This window comes from Typopeltis vanoorti, chromosome 15 (genome assembly GCF_054136105.1).
Source record: "Typopeltis vanoorti isolate ZY-2024b chromosome 15, IOZ_Tvanoo_1.0, whole genome shotgun sequence".
Classification (NCBI taxonomy): Eukaryota; Metazoa; Arthropoda; class Arachnida; order Uropygi; family Thelyphonidae; genus Typopeltis; species Typopeltis vanoorti.
In genome coordinates this window covers 55,950,764-55,966,574 of record NC_143563.1, presented here as the reverse complement: position 1 = coordinate 55,966,574, position 15,811 = coordinate 55,950,764, and the positions used below count along the sequence as shown (strand labels likewise).

At 35.3% G+C, this 15,811-nt stretch overlaps 1 protein-coding gene across 4 annotated transcripts in view; it reads left to right on the top strand.

The window, feature by feature from the left end:
- The first annotated feature begins 2,487 nt into the window (after window positions 1–2,487).
- Cul1 (cullin 1) overlaps window positions 2,488–15,811 on the top strand; it is a 371,162-nt gene continuing 357,838 nt past the window's right edge. For 2 of the 4 annotated variants that reach the window (XM_090405683.1, XM_090405681.1), the window contains exon 1: window positions 2,569–2,626. The gene's annotated coding sequence lies outside the window, so the exon portion shown is untranslated. Of the gene's footprint in view, window positions 2,627–15,811 lie in introns of all 4 variants that reach the window. The other 2 variants (XM_090405682.1, XM_090405685.1) reach the window with 2 other exon arrangements.

Genomic DNA, 15,811 nt, shown 5'->3' with positions numbered 1-15,811 from the left:
GATAAATTGGAATACGTTCGATATTAGTCAGTCACGGACTACATGAATATTTTCTCAATTTTTCTTCGACCGGTTACTGATTTACTCGCTCTCTGGCGTGGGCAACTAGGACTTTGATTTTTTAATAATGCACATCGAGAAAATCTACTGTACAATTCACATTATTTCAGATAGTAATATATATATAGTGTTAAGATTAAGGACCCGAAATGACAGCATTTGTCGGCCATACTCTTTTCTGGATGCTAATTAAATTCATTGACAGCCTTGTAGTCAGTTGTCTGCAATTGTTTATGGGACGTAGGTTGACTGTTCCCGGTTTCCAAAAGTTGTTTAGGGTTTAACATGCCTTGCCTACTCTCTTTTTTGATAGTAAAATATATCAGTGGATTTTATTTATTTATTTGTATTAATCAATTAAAATCTTTAATATTTTACTGCAAATTATCAGATCAAAATTTATGCATAAAGCATCTTCATGTATAAGTTCACAGAGAAAACATTAATTTCAGATAAGTGGGCCTCCGCAAGGATGTTTTGAGAACATTGAGACATTCACCTTTGATTTTAAGATCTCACCTATCCAAGAGCACGAGGAACCTTTGTAAAAGGTTTCTTTTTTTTCATATATATAGTGTTAAGATCTTATATATAGTGTTTTTGATCTTTCTTCAGTGTCATAAGTTTTCATCTAAAACTCTTGGGGGTAATGAGAATTTTCGATGTAAAATTCATTTTTCATATACAAGTAACAAAAGAATATCACTAGTGTTTCATTAGAATGGATGCTTTTCTGATTAAACTACGAATGTAATTTTTGGTGAAATATTACAGGCGCCTGTGTAGCCCTATGGTGATGTTTTATATAGCCACACGATAGAACATGATAAAAAAACCAGTTAAATATTCGATTCTAGTCGTCAACTAGTGCAGCTTTTCCAAGCTTTTATCCGGAAATTTGTCGAGTTAATCTATCTTTGCCATGGGGAACATAGTTTCCTCCGAGTGGAAACCGAAGTTTTTTACTCTTCATCTCTAAATCGACCGTATCTCAATATAAATCTATATCTATATATTGAGTATAACATACTTCTCTGCCTGTCACACTTAAGTCAGTTATTCAAGACAGATTATCGAACCTCCTTTTAACAACTGTTATGCGAATTTTCCTACTCTCCTGCAAACTGTTTGATTTTATTCTTTTTCAGTTGCATATAAACCTCTCAATCTCTAATTTTTCACTACTTTTGGTATGGTGGTGGTGGTTTTTCCCTTCAGTCCTTTCCGACTCTAGGTGACAAAGTCACCTAGAGTCGGAAAGGAATAAATCCCGGCATATGGCTGGGATGTGTTCATGAAACGTAATCCATGTGTGTGTTCCAGGGACCGGTTTGCCTGTTCTGGGAGAGGAAAAACCTGAGTTTCCTGGTGGAAAAACCTCTTACCTTCGTATGAGACTGGCTAGCTTGCCTTTTGTCGAAAGAGACCAAATAAAGGTTCCTCAGGCCATGCATGGGAATCGAATCCAGGTCTTTGAAATATTTGAAAAAATATTTCAAAAGATTGAGAAATATTTCTTCAATCTTTTGAAAGATAGAAAAAATATTAGCCATAATTATAATCAACTTTTTCAATAATGTGTTGAAAGGGACACACACACACACACACACACACACACACACACACACACACACACACACACACACACACACACACACACACACACACACACACACACACACACACACACAGAGAGGTGACTGTCCTACTTCTCCAATCGTAATAAATTAAACAACGTGGAAACTGTTGGTCAAACGAAATGACAATTTATTATTTATGATTTCGACAAGTTTCGTTCATATTATAGTGCACTTCTTGAAGAGTGCGAAATAAAATTAATCGAAACAAGTTAAAAATAAGCTTAACATAAAATTACAGTAAGTGATTTGCAAAAAGCAAATTTAGATATTGGTATTAACGATCTTAACTAAGGATCGATATCTTAACAAATATATTGTGATTTTGTTCAGCCAACAGATCCGATGTTGTAAGGTGTTTAATAATGAATTGAACAATAATTTTGACATGGCATAGTCTCCAAGCATTTATCCTAATATATATTTCGCAATAGTCTCTTCCAATGGCATCTCTTGATAGTTGTCATTAATTGTCCATAAAACTGAAGTCTGCAAATGCTACAGCTTCTATTACACAAAACTAGACTCTCAAAAAAAAAAAAAAAAACTACTATATGCATTTCTTGTAGAAGTCCTTCACTTGGATTACATACTTTGCGTATTAGCATTTGTAAAGTTAACAGCTTTGGTGTTGCCCTTTTTTTTTTTTTTTTCTTGAATGTGTGTGTTATTACATTCACAAAGAAACTTAGCTTTGATAAAGATTGAAATGGACTCAGTAGGCTGCATTTTTCAGAATTTATCAGTCATATGATATTTTGAATACTTTTAATCTTTTCATAGCTGTGTTAGTGTGACATTTTACCGGTATAGTTTTATTAATCCGGCGATAGAGGACTCTGATTAATTTTTAACAGCGCCAGAACTATGTTGTATTTTATAATATTTTGACTGTTACTGTGATGTTCGATTGAATTATTCTACGAGAGGTGAGCTTAGTGGCTTTGAATGGCGATAAACTTGTCTAGTTATTCACGGTGATTTGCGTGTTTTATTAATGGACGAAAATGTATACGTTATCCTATTTAGGTCACAATTTGTTTTCGAAGAGTTTATTGTATCTTTTAGTATACCGCCATTTTGAGTATATTAGACATACGATAATGACATTAGTTGGTATTATTTATTTAGGAAAAAACAAACAAATAAATGATTTTTCTTTTGCGATAAAATTATGTACTAATATCCTATGTGTATGTGTTTAGTGGTGTAAGGTATCAGGTACATGGAGACACAGAAACGACACACTGAGTGCTGTTGTCCTTTTAACTGAAGTGTCGACAACCTCTGCAGTTTTAAACAAGAAGGGTAGTTATTCTTTTGAGGTAGCGTCTTTTTGTTTCTTCTTGATTCCATTATATTACATACGCCGCGTTTAGTAACTCTTTGCCATTATTATTCTCCGCATTACTACTAAATCAACAGAATTCATGGGATCTTTCAGCCGTGTTGTTCAGTGGTAAACATATGCAGTATGTTTATTGGCGAGATTTTAATCTTTCCATGCCCAAGACAGTTTTGCTATCCAGCAGCTTTATTTGCTATGCTTTCGTGTATTTGACCTAGTCACAGATTGCTGTTTCGAAATGGCATGTAGAAAAACTGTCCGGAAGTGATTTAAATATCCATTGGCTCCATCCATAAGTCAGCTGCTTTACACTTCTTTTATTTGGCATTAAGATTGAACTTTCGTCTATTCATACGTACGTATATAGTTTTTCCTGGTTGTTATTTTAGTCCTTGGTTCCAGAGCATTTTATGACAAATGACACTTTTTGTGATTCTTACATCCAGACATTTGATTTCATTCAGTTCATGTAGACTGTATGATATTAGATAAAAATTAATTGCCATGCTGTGTAACTAATTATCAAAACTCAAATCGACTTACATTTTGTAACGAGTCAGCATCCTAAACTAAAATGCACCAAAACTTATAAATAAAATTTATGTTTCCTTGGCCATCTGGCATTTGATTTATGTTGAGAGAGCTGTGTTCAAAGCAAGGGTTCTCAGAACTTTGTTCTTGCATACTAGATTACATACTTCAGGACTGTCACTTATGGTTAAATATAAACTACAATGAATATATTAAGCACTGAAATTTAATCTCCAAAATTTACATTAAAGAAAAATAATAGAACATATGTCATCAATTTTCTGATACACACACACACACACGCACGCCTTCAAGAATTGACATGACAGTACTGCATGATTACCCCTGTTAAGTTTTCCTCAAAATAATTTGACTTTTCTGCATTCCAATATTGTCATGACATATTTTTCTGTTGACTGCATCAATTTTTATGTAGACCTTGATCTTTTTTTCCCTACCATTTTGCCATCAAACACCTTCTTTACATATTATTTATTCTCCCTATTTGTGTGCTGCATCAAAAGACTTCACTGACTGGTGTGGAAATCTCTCTTCACATCATAGCAGGATTAGTGTATGCCCTCTGTATCAGAAGATGTAGGTCACTTGGAACATAATTTAAGCTCCAGAGCCTGTAAATTTTTTTTTTTTTTTTTAGTTTATTAACTTATTGCTTCATACCAATAATAGCATGTTATGCATTCCACATAAAATACATCATAAAAAGTATCTTTATAAAATTAGTTTTTCATGAGTTTCATATATATATAAAAAAAATTAAAAATATAAAGTATTTGATAAAAATATATATATAAAAAATATCCTTAGGCCTGCCACATTACAAAATGTAGTATCGGTTTGCAAATAACATTCCATGAGTGGGTGAGATGGTAATCTTTTTTTTTTTTCATTTGAGAAATAGCTGCCCTGTGGAATGCTCCTATGTTTTTTTCTTTCATTTATATTCAATAACTAACATGAATTTTTTATAAGAATAATATAATTGAATGCTATTTTAAAGATCTAGTTAGTCTTACTGCCCCCTTGTAATTTTGTAACGTTAACATGACTCTTCACAACTTGGCCAGATTAGGCCAAGTTGTGAAGAGTAGAAAGAGGGTAAAATTCTGCTTCATAAGGAACATGATAGAAGTAAGTCTTTGTGTTATAGGCCAGTCCGTTTATCTAGTTGTGAACGTGTTGGAGAGTGTGAGGATCAAGATTCAGAATTGGATTGACGACAGGAACATCTGTCTTTGATGGATAACATGGGTTTCCTAAAGGAAGATTGTTTCAGCAGTCTGCTTTCGTATTAAAACAAGATGAGAAATGCTTTGGACACTGGAAATGAATACACGATGGTGTATTCATTTCCCTTGTTTGGATTTTGAAAAAGCCTTCGATAATTGCCGCACGACAAGCTGATAATTCAGTTGGATTGGATGGTCTGGATAATAGTGTGGTGTGCTAGATTGGAAATTGTCTGTTTGATGGGTATCAGCCAGTTATGTATGGAGGAGCGATATCCCAGAAGAGAAAAGTTATTACTGGTGTGGCTCTGTATCATAATGATATTCAGAAGAGTTTAAATGGTGATGCAGTTGTTTGCAAATAAGGTAGGAACACCTAAGAGGAGTAGAACAGATGTAGTCATGCAGGAAGACTTGAATAGATTGGATGAATGAGCAGTTGAGTGGTCTTGCCAGTTTAGTGTTGCAAACTGCAAGGTTTTGCATTTTGCAGATGGGATGACAAGTTTGACTGGTGGGAATATCTTGGAAGAGATGAAGGGACCTAAAATTTTGGGGACATTTCACCAAAATCGAGGGCAGCACAGCAGATTATGGTAATGATGCATCAGATTGCGTATGGATTACTATGCTCAGATTTGGTCACCTGGTTTTCAAAAGGATGAAGAGATATTATTATTACTGGCAGCTCGAAGGAGTCCTTAGACTCATCGAGGGAGGCCCAACATCATGTCAAGAACAACTATTCAACATTCACACAGTATCTATCATACTTCACCTTGAACTCATTTACAGTCATAGCACCCACAACAGACTCTGGCAGCTTATTCCACTCTCCAAGTAATAAACCTAGCTCTAACACCCTTGCTAACCACACTCTTACCAAGCTTCCATGGATGGCCCCTAGTCCTCCCACTACCAGTCCTATTCTCAAAAATATCTTCTGAATTAATCTTATAGAAACCCTTCGGTAATTCGAATGTCTCAATGATATCACCCCTTTTTCGCCTATCAACCAATTTCTGCAACCCACAAATCTTCAACCTATTCTCATAAGGGTCATTCCACAGACCTGCTATCATCTTGGTCACTCATCTCTGGATCCTCTCCACTTCCTCCCCATCACGAAGAAACCCTGGTGCCCATAACTGGGCACAGTAGTCCAGATGGGGTCTTATCAAGGCTTGATACAGAGGAACAACAACTTGTTTGTCTCTGCTTGTTAAAGTATTTTTCAGCAACCAAGTGATTTGATGAGCTGATTTAGCCAATTTTGCAATATGCCCCCTAAACTTCAACTCCCTATCCACCAACACTCCCAAATCCCTAGCCTCATCAATCTCCTGGAGTATGGTTCCACCAATGTGATATACTGCTGCTAATCTTTTCACCCTAAAATGCATAACCTTACACTTTGCCACATTAAATTGACATCCATTTTCCTTAGCCTAGTTCTCCAAACTATCCAAATTATCTTGCAAAATTTTGACATCCTGTGCACTCACTATTGCTCTACCCAACTTTGCATCATAAGCAAACAAGTGAACACTTCCTCTCAGATCCTTTCCTATATCGTTAATGAACAAATTGAAAAGCAGTGGTCCAAGAACAGAACCCTGCAGCACACCACTAGTCACAGGCAGTCTTTTGGACTCTACTCCTGAATAAACCACTCTCTGATATCTCTCCATCAACCACCCTCCTATCCATCTCACCAACCTTATATCCATCCCCATATGCTGTAGTTTACTGATTAGAATTCCATGTGGTATCCTGTCAAAGGCCTTAGCAAGGTCCAGTAGAATCGCTGTAAACCCATTACCCTTATCCAGTTCAGCGGTCACTGTGTTATAAAACTTGAGCAAGTTACTGAAGCATGATCTACCCTTCACAAAACCATGTTGTCCCCCATACAGTATCCCATTTTCATCTGTATTTTTCTCTTGACTATTTTCTCCAAGATCCTGATAACAATTCCTGATATGCTGATCGGCTGGTAATTTTCAACAGCAGTCTTGGAACTGCCTTTATGCAGTGGAACTATTTTCCCCTCTTTCCACCCCCTTGGGACTAACCCTGACCCGAGACTCAAATTAAACAAAATGGTCAAAGGCACTGACAATTCTTTAGCCGCTTCTCGTACAACACGAGCTGGTATACCATCCAATCCCGCAGATGAATTGGATGAAAGGGTGTAGAGATTGTAGAAATATTGGAGAGGGTGTAGCGACAGTTGACTAAAGTGGTTTCTGTTCTGGTCTATGAAATGTAGAGTACAAAGACAGATCAAGAGAATATAAATTGCAGAGCCTAGTGGATAGGAGTGGGGGTTGGATACATAGTTAAGACATTATTATTATGTGACATCTCCAGGGAGTCCAAAGATTCATCGATTGGTAGAATGTGTGAACAGCATCGAACGATTTAGCTCCTTCCAACTACTAACCGTGTTCAAACTTAACTTTTTGCGTGAGCATTAGTAGCAGAGGCTTTACCAATCGACCAACCTTTGCTGGCTTTGGTAATAGAGTATATTTCTACAATTCTCTCTTATCCAGAGTACATTAATAGTACTTTGATTACTATTAAGACCTTTTCATTGCTTGTATGTAGGTCACATAACTTCTGCATTAATTCAACCTGTTTATCTTTTCTTGGTCTGGCTTCCACTGAGACCTCAAAGGTCAAAACCAGTCTGGGTAGTGGCTCTTTCCATAATGCCAAGCATTATTGAGTTGGGAAAGGTTTGTGTGCTTTGCATTGTAGGATACCAGTGCAGTAGATGTGAAGTCATTAGCCTTTATATATAAGTAGCCTAGTTGTGAAGATACTTTACTTACAAGTTGTTTGCTTACATTTTGATAAAGGATTAAACAAGAATATAATTTCTTGGCAAGTTTAATGAGTTGATAAGGAGTTACTACCAGATTAATATGATTTACTAGGGGTGGTGGAGGAAGAGAATGGGTTTTATACAGCGTGAGCAGAGTGGTAGGGGGAGTAGGTTTTTTGTTTTTGCATGAAGAGTAGTAAGTGATTGGAATGCATTGCCAGAGAGTATGGTGGGCGAAGAAACAGTGAATGCATTTTAAGCATGATGAGCTGTGTGTGTGTGTGAGACCATCCATGATGAGTCTTGACACCATAGAGGTCTGATATTACAAATACAGTAACTATATTGTAAAACATTATAGGCTATTATGATACAAAACTGTATACTAGATAATCATTCTTTTCTACTAAGTTTAGCTAACATTCAGGTATTAAATTAATGACCTTTCTTTTGCTTAACATAAAATTTCCATTGTAACACTAGAAATTGTGTAGGCTATTGTGTTTGGGAGCATAAACAGTTTCTAATGTGTCGACTTTTTTCTAGTTTTCTTTTTCTCTTTTTTTTCCTTCTTATTGTGTGATACTTTCCAGTATTATTATTATTGGTGATTAATATTGATTATAACACCAGCAGTGTTGGTGGTTAACTTTAGTTATATAGGATGCTATGTGAATATTGTAATACTCAGGAACTAGTATGTGGAAGAAAATGTGCACCTTCAGAACAGAAATATCTGGGACTGTTTTTAATGGTTAATATTAAGCAATAAAAAATACTTAGAATATTTTGATCCTTTTTAGCATTGGAGTACATAAGTTTACTGGGGACCCTCTATAGCTCAGTTGGTCTGACCAAGAGCCATGTTGATACATTGCTTTTAGTTGGAAAAACCTGTGTTTAAATTATGCCTAGGACTTGAACCATTCTAAGAGCTGGCCTCATATGAAGGTAACATGGTTTTTCCCTTCTGGAAACAGGTTTTCCATCCTGCATGAAAAATTGGCCAGATCATATTAAGTCATAATACAGCATTAATGGCTTTTGCCTTAACCCAAATATTAGTTTACTGTCTTACAAAATTATTTATTGAAATATCTTCTCTATCACTGTCAATTTGCATGCTCTGTGCGCTTGATTTTTTTTTTTGACATTAATCTACTGAGAAACATGGAATTTAATTTTTGTCTTGTACACTTTGGTTATGACTTTGATTTTCTTTGTGGAGATGTCATGTAATATTGTTTTGATCACATGTCAGTGTCACTGTAGTGCCATTGTAATGTTTAGCATATTCCATTATTCATAGGAGGATTTTGCTATCTTTAATATTTTATCTTTGCTATTTTGATGATCAAATTCTTTTGCTGTCTGTATGTCATTCATAACATTTTATTTTATAGCTCTTCTTTTATTGTATTTTTGCGACTTTTCTTCGAAAAATCTTGCAATCCAGCATCATGAAGGTAATTATAATCAAGTACATAGCAGTCTGTCAAATATGCTAACAAATGTGGTTTTCTTTTTATTATTATTACATAACACCTCCATGGAGTCCAAAGGCTCATCGAGGGAGGGCACCTACTCTACAACTCTGTCTCTGCCACTCCACTAATTGCAACTACCTTCAACATCTACACCAACGGCATCTACTGCCAACCCCAACCACTAGTATTTTCACAGACAATCATAAACATCCATGCCCAAGGTGGGATTCGAACCTGCAGCCTTTTGGCTGGAGTGTGGATATGTTAACCACTCGGCCAACCAGGCCAGATAAATGAGATCTTATGAGATTTTGTTGAATCTCCATATTGTTTTAATGGGAAATAAGGCATGATGCAATTTAATTTCCCTTGTTTTTTATTATGTAATACCTCCTTTATAGATTTAGAGATTGATTGATTGTGGAGTACCTTTGTGTCATTATGCAAGGGCACACCACACAATTTACCATATACTTTTTTTTTTTAATTTTAACAAACTCTGAATAATCCACATTGTCTGTGAAAAAGGAACCATTTGGTTCATAAATTTAAGGAAATGACAATGTACACTATATATTAATTTAATATTTTCAATATTTTGGCAAAGTCAATTTGCTATCATCAGGAACAGTGAACAGATTGATAATGCACACAGACACTATATAGGATAAGTATGACTGAAGCAGAACAAAGGCGAGTCTCAAGTCCTAAATAGTGCTAGTGGGTTAGGATGGGTGTTCATGGCTGTTCAGTTGAAATTCAAAGAATGACTGCTTCCCAGATTTGAGGTAGTTTCATATAACCAAATTTGTTGAAGTGATTGTATCAAACATGTTTGGTATTAAAAAAACTAGATTATTGAGCAACATTGATAATATTGATTTTGAGGATGTATTCCAAGACTTCATTCATTTTTTCTATTTTTCTTTTGTTATACAAAGGAAAGAGCTTTTTTTTTTTTTTTTTTTTAAAAAAAGCAGCCTTAACTTGCATTAATACCATATTTCAAGAAATAATGCTCTTTATCTATTGTTTTACATTAAGGTGGCAAACAATATTTGTTCATTGAAACTTTATTTTGAAAGTTATTAAAAGCATATCAGGTTTCATGATCTTTTGACATGAGTTGCTATTGTAGTATTTAAGACTATTACTACTTCATTGGTCTGACATATCTGTTTTGAAGTGTTCTCATCAGAGCTTTGTTTGAAAGTATGTCAGAGTAATAATTAAAACAAATGTTTAATTCTTCCAAAATTTCTATCATAGGGAGTACAGTATAAAATGCAATACAAAAAATGCTATACAAAATGCAATGAAATTCGGTTGATAGAAGTCTACTCTTAACTAGATAGTTTGGTACCCTCTGTGGGCACTAGTTTTGGACACCTTGTTTGTTAAATGGGAATCTCTGAAAATTGTTTCCCATATTGTGGGTAGTGTAATAACTTCACATTTATTTATGTTATGCAGATTTTTATGAAAGTTTTCATTTTAGGCAGGTGAATAGAGGGAGGTTTTTATGGATGCAGTTCTAAAGTCTTTCACTTTTGAACTTGCTGCAATGGAGCATGGTTTTTTGCATTTAATTCTGTGGAGCATCAACATGTTGTCTGCTACACAACTGACCATAGTCCTTTTACTGCAGTTGTTTTTTTATGTTCTTTATGGATGACAGCTTAACTGTCTGTCCATAGAAGGCAACGGGAACAAGGAACTCTATAAACAGCAGGGATTGAGAGAAAAGGGAGTTGATCTTTAGGGGAATGGATAAGGTTAGTCAATTTCAAGTGAGGCTTGCGAGGGGGGTGTGCAGAAGTTGTATTTTAAAATTCTGACTGTTTGTTTTTCAGAAATGCTAAACAAGACAAGCTGTACTTTACAAGAAGCAACATCGGTTTACTAAAGGAAGATCATGTTTTAGCAATTTGCTCATATTTTAAAACAATGTTACAGCTGAGTTGGATAAAGGGAATGGATACACTATGATAATATTGGATTTTGCTGATGCATTTGATAGGATACCACACAAAAGGCTGTTGCATAAACTGGAGGATATAGGATTGGAATACAAACTCTTGATCTGGATTAGTGGATAGTTGTCAGGCATCAAAAAGTGGCATATGGTGAGTGTGAATCTGCCCGATTTAAGGTACCAGTGGAGTACCTCAGGGTTCAGGCATTGGGTCATCATTGTTTAATCTGTACGTTAATGACATTAGGAACGGTCTAACAGAGATTTGAAGTTGTTTGCTGATGATGCAAAGATAGGCAGGGCAATCAGAGATGCTACTGACATCCAGCACTTACAGAATTATTTGAATAGGCTGGAAATTTGGACAAATGAAAATGGCTGTCAGTTTAATGTTAGTAAGTATAAAGGTATGCACTTTGGCATGGTAATTTCCAGCAGCATATTATATTAGTGGGGTTATGCTACAAGAAAACGAGGCTAGGGATCTTGGTGTAATGGTGGGTAGGAATTTGAAGTTCATATAGCAAAAGTTGCAAATACAATTCAGAGGATAATTTTGATATTAAAGTGAATGTAAGGATAAGGAAGTGACATGTAAGGATAAGGAAGTGATTTTGCCCCACACTGGGATTGTGTGCAGATTTGGTCTCCCTGGTTTCAAGGGGATAAAGCAGCTGTAGAAAGGATGCAAAGAAGAGTTACAAATATTATATCTTGATTATTGGATTTAGATTATGAAGATAGATTGCATGCGGATTACAGACTCCTGTTTTAACAGGAGAAAGAAGGGTGATGATTTATAAACTTCTGAATGGATGTTGTTATAGGATATCTTAATGAAATTTTCATTATATGAAGGGTGGAGAGAGAGAGAAAGAAAGAACATGGGTAGGTGTCTATGGAAGTTGGTTTGTTTGCAGTGAAGAAAGGGGACAGAACTAGATCTTGCTCTCAGAGCAGTGAGTAGAATAGTTTACCTTTAGAGGTGGCGAATGAATTTAACGGAAGGTATGACCTCTGGTTTGAGTGATGTATAACTTCCCTCGATGAGTTCTTGACTCTCTTGATGTCTCAGATGATGATAATACTCCATGGAGTCAAGACTCATTGTAGCACTCATACTATCCATTAATACTATGTATCATACATCTCCTTAAACTTGTTCACTGTTGAGATGCTCGCAACCAATTCTGGTAATCTTCCATTCATATACCACTCCATGTAAAGAACTTAGTCACATTCTTAAACAAGTTCCAAGTGTGACCTTGTTTTCCCCCCCTACTCCCTATGTATTGAAAATTTTTTTTTTTTTTGTTTGTCAGTGTTATAGAATCCCTTTAGTAAGTTTCTGTCATATCCCCCTCTCCTCCATCTGTTAGCCAAACTGTATAACCCACACACTTTCTATCTATCCTTATAGGATACATTCTTATATTCTTATCCTTATAGGATGTTGTGTCGTCCATCTTGCTAATTGATCCATTTATGTTGGTTAATTGGATCTATTCTTATTTCTTTAAATTCCGTTTTTATTTTGTTAGATGCTGATTGATACTGATCCGAATATAAGGAAATTTATATTATACTGCACGCCACCCTATAATCAGATTAGTCTATATAATTCAGAGGAATCAATCATCAACTAACTTGTGCAATCTCACTTTATACAGGCCGAGGTTAATATTATCATTTGAGGCTTCCGTAAGGTTCGATAAATTTTTATGAACGGTGCAGATGAAAAAAAATCAGGCAAACAACAAATTGAATTCAATAAAATAAACATTTAATACAGGGTTATAGAACATGTACATTTAAGCATAATCTTCTGAGCAAGATAATCTAATTGAATATTCAAAATATATCTGAAACACTAGTAGCCTCTCGGTTTGGTTTAAAGATTGAAGTTAAATTTACAGATCATATTCTCCAATGCTTAAATACTATTATCACAACTTGTCTCTATTCAATGAGATAATTCAATTCTTTTATACATCAACTTAGTTCAAATACTCATAAACATAAAACATTAGGTATTAAACATTCAGCTGTCAATTCTATATTCTTCCGAATAATGGAAAATGGTTCACGCAGTTCAATGTTCCAGAAATTTACAGTAATTATTCTTAAGGTAGAATTTTCTAATTCTCTCTTAGTCAACAAACACTTAATTTAATTATGAGGCAGTTATCATTTCAAGGGGGAAACACTTTTAAGTTCCATACTTCAGCTATTTTAGTAGAACGCCATAGTTAATGTTAAGATATATCAGGCAGAGCTAACTCTTATTTCTTCGCATTGAAATATAAAAAGGACTGCTCTTACCGGGTTACACCTTTTACACATTTGATTTACTAATGTTACTTTGAAGTAACACTATTCAAAAGAAATCTTCACTATAATAACTGAAATATTAAACGTAGTTTCACGTCTTGATGTACTCAGTTTAGGTAATCCTTATTCCTTATTTTCTTCTATGTATTAAATTCAGCTTTGCACTATTCTTACTCAAAACAATTGGAATTTGTTGTAATTTTAGAATTCCCTAGAAATATTCCGAATTGCCTATTAATTTCCCGGTCCTTTCTTAATCTATTTACAGCATTTCCAAATCTCCTTACTACCACCCGTTACTTCACTCCTTGCTGTCCTGAACGCTTCTCCTCTCTTTACTTTCGTTTTCCAATTAAATACGTTCATTCTTCCTGCCAAAATCCGGTTCTAACCAGTTCAGCTTACATCTCTTGGCTTCACTCCATATCACAGCCATTCACGTTCTAAACACGCGCTGACTAAAACAAACTCCATTTCTCCTTCAGCAGCCAATCAAATGCATTCAGAAGAATTACATAAAATCACTCTTACATACAGAAATAAAAAAAGATATATCACAATTCATATAATATACATTTAAATTTACTTACACACAGTTTCTTATAATAAATTTTATAGAATAAACAAAATGAATGACATATTTATATAGTCTTTTCATTATTATTACATATTCTAAGATTAAATAATTAACAAACAAAACTCAAAGCATTTATATGAATAATATATTACAAGCAAGAGACTAACAACAAATGATATTTACAAGTCTTGCTTATAACATGGTGGATTATGTTAAATGTGAATGAAATATTAAAACATACAAAATATCTTCATTCACAATTTAATATATCTCCTTAAACTTGTTCACTGTTGGGATGCTGGCAACCAATTCTGGTAATCTTCCATTCATATTCCACTCCACGTAAAGAACTTAGTTTGCATACCCTTACTAATCGCATTCTTAAACAAGTTCCAAGTGTGACCTTGTTTTCCTTCCTACTCCCTATGTATTGAAAAATTTTTTTTTGTTTGTCAGTGTTATAGAATCCCTTTAGTAAGTTTCTGTCATATCCCCTCTCCTCCACCTGTTAGCCAAACTGTGTAACCCACACTCTATCTATCCTTATAGAATACATTCCACAGACCTGTCATGAGCTTAGTTGCTTGTCTCTGAATCCTCTGCTACCTCCCAGTCCCCTAGAAATGCAGGTGACCAAATCTGTGCACAGTAGTCAACATGTGGCTGAATCATAGCTTTAAAAAAAGGGATAATAACCTCACCATCTGTACTTGTCAGTTTGTTCATCAGTATCCAAGTAATCCTCTGAGTTATTTTGCCAACTCTTGCAATATGCCCTCTGAATTTCAAATCTTAATCCACCATCATCCCCAGATCCTCTCCGTCCATCTGTGCGTTGGACATCGACAGATGCAGTATGGTCACTCAGATGCTCGGTGATGTGCCACACCAGTTCTCACCATGTGGTCCTGTTGTTTGCTTTTCTGGATGTTTCAACTCTCTGAAGATCAGTCATTCCAGACACACCATCCATCTCATTGATGGGCTATCCCTTCCTCTTTTTTCCAGAAATTTTACCTTATGTTACTGTTCTGAGAAGTCATCCTTTCATCCTAGATCCTTAGCCTCATCAATTTCCTGTGATCTAGTACAATCAATATAATAGTGTTGAACCTTTTCATATCAAAGTGCATTATCTTGTATTTTGCAACATTGAATTGACAACCATTGTCCTTTGCCCACACTGCCAATTTATTTCAATTATTCTGTAAGATATCTATATCACCTTTGTCAACTATTGACCTTCCCAGTTTTGCATCATCAACAAACAACTGAATATCCTCCTCTGCTATATCATTAATGTATAAATTAGTAGCAGTCCTAGTATCGATTCCATTCCGCCATACACTGTCCTCTGATGTCTGTCAGCCCCCTCCCATCCATACTACCAACTTCATTCCCATTTGCTCCAACTTATGTAATAATTTTCCATACAGCATTCTGTCAAATGCCTTTGCAAAGTCTAGCAGTATTAGTGTAGCCATTTTCTTTATCCTGTTCTGCTGTCACCTTATTATAAAATGTGAATAAATTACTGAGGCAGGCTCTCCCTTCTACAAAGCCATGCTGCCCTCTCTGATACTCTATAGGGATAGCATGGCTTTTATAAAGCCATGTAGGGCCCCCCCCATGGAGTATCATATTCCTGTCCACCCATTCTTGCATTTTACTTTTCCGATACCAATACACTACTCCAGAGTACCAATTGGTCTGTAATTTGTTACTTCTGTCTTAGAGCCACCTTTATGTAATGGAACTATTTTATCCTCTTTCTGCTCCCTT